Below are 1,776 nucleotides of genomic sequence, written 5' to 3'. Positions count from 1 at the left end.
GTGGATCTTCAGTTGCTTCAGGCCATCTGGATGTACACGTGCAGGTCACTGGGGATATGATGACTTAGCTTGGGCTCAGAGGCCTAACAGGCCCCTTTCTCTAATCCCCTACTCAGTCTATGTAACCCTTAAACAAACTTAGGCCAGATCATATCCCTGGGTCTATTCAAACCCTCCCCATGGTTCCCCAGCTTGTCCAAAGAAAACCCACATCCTCATCATGGTCTTCGAGACCTGTCTCCATCTGCAACACCTGACTCCATCTGTAACCCCTCACCTCACCCCTCCTTGTTGCCTCTGTGACCCCATCTCCTCTATTCTACACACTCACTCAACCTCAGACACTCTGGCCTCCCTGCTGTTCTTCAGGCATGCCAGATACAGTCCTAGTTCAAGACCTTTGCATTTGCTGTTCCCCCTTTCTGAAACACTCTTCCCCTAGTTATGCCCTGTCTTGCTCCCTCACTTTGTTCAGATCTCGGCTCAAATAGTGTCTTCTCAGTGAATCCTCCCCGACCACCCAATATAAAATTGCATTGTCCTCTACCTATATTCCCACCTTCCTCTCCCTGTTTGATTTTCTTCCTACCACAGCAGTTGTTGCCATCTAACATACTGTGTACTCTTTATTGTGTTAATGTCTATGACCCTCCCTAAAATGGGACCTCATGCAGGCAGAGCTCTTTACCTGTTTTGTTCAACAGCACCTAGAACAATGTCTAGGACACTGTGGGTGTTGAATAAATATCTGTTGAATAAAAGAACTGAGAGAGATGAGACTCATGTCCAGCCCAGACTTTCTTTTTTTTTTGAGACAGAGTATCGCTTTGTCCCCAGTCTGGAGTGCAGTGGCATGATCTCGGCTCACTGCAACCTCTGCCTCCCGGGTACAAGCGATTCCCCTGCCTCAGTCTCCCAAGTAGCTGGGATTACAGGTGCCTGCCACCATGCCCAGCTAATTTTTGTATTTTTTAGTAGAGAAGGAGTTTCACCATGTTGGCAAAGCTGATCTTGAGCTCCTGACCTCAGGTTATCTGTCCGCCTCTGCCTCCCAAAGTGCAGCCCAGACTCATTTATATTCACTTGTTGGGAGACTTTGTGTGGTTCCCTCCTGAGTCCAGGCCTGGGTTTCTACATTGGTAAAATGGGGAAGGGTGCGTGTGTTTTTAAGGGCCCATCTGACTCTGTTGGGTGTGATGGAGAGGCTATCTTGAGAAAACAGTGTGCTGCCCCCTCGTGACAAGGCGGACTCTTCCCCAGTACCATCAAGTCTTAGGCTTCTAACTTCCAACTCTGCTGGGAAATACATGTTAGGAGGGCATCCCCTGCCCCGGAGTCATTCTTTCTGCTGTCTCACCTCCACCAACCCATCCCCACCCTCAGCATTCGAGGCCTGTGAAGGTCCTCTTGGTCTTTGATGCCTTTCACACCAATCGCCTTTCATGTCACTGTGACCCTGTGTTATGGGCTAAATGTGCCCCCTCCATTACTCCCCATTTCATGTTTGAAGTCCTAACCTCCAGTACCTCAGAATGTGACTGAATTTAAAGGCAGGGTCACCAGGCTCAGCGATAAGATGGCCATTAACAAGCCAAGGAGAGAGGCCTCAGAAGAAACCAACTCTGCTAATACCTTATCTCAGACCTCTAGCCTCTAGAACTGTGAGAAAACACATTTCTGCTTAACCCACTCAGTATGTGGTACTTTCCTATGGCCACTCTAGCAAATGAATACACCCTTGAACTCACAGAATAATTTATTATTATTATTATTATT

Source organism: Mandrillus leucophaeus, unplaced genomic scaffold (genome assembly GCF_000951045.1).
Source record: "Mandrillus leucophaeus isolate KB7577 unplaced genomic scaffold, Mleu.le_1.0 Scaffold22, whole genome shotgun sequence".
In the NCBI taxonomy this organism is placed as follows: Eukaryota; Metazoa; Chordata; class Mammalia; order Primates; family Cercopithecidae; genus Mandrillus; species Mandrillus leucophaeus.
Note: the sequence above shows the minus strand (reverse complement) of the source record.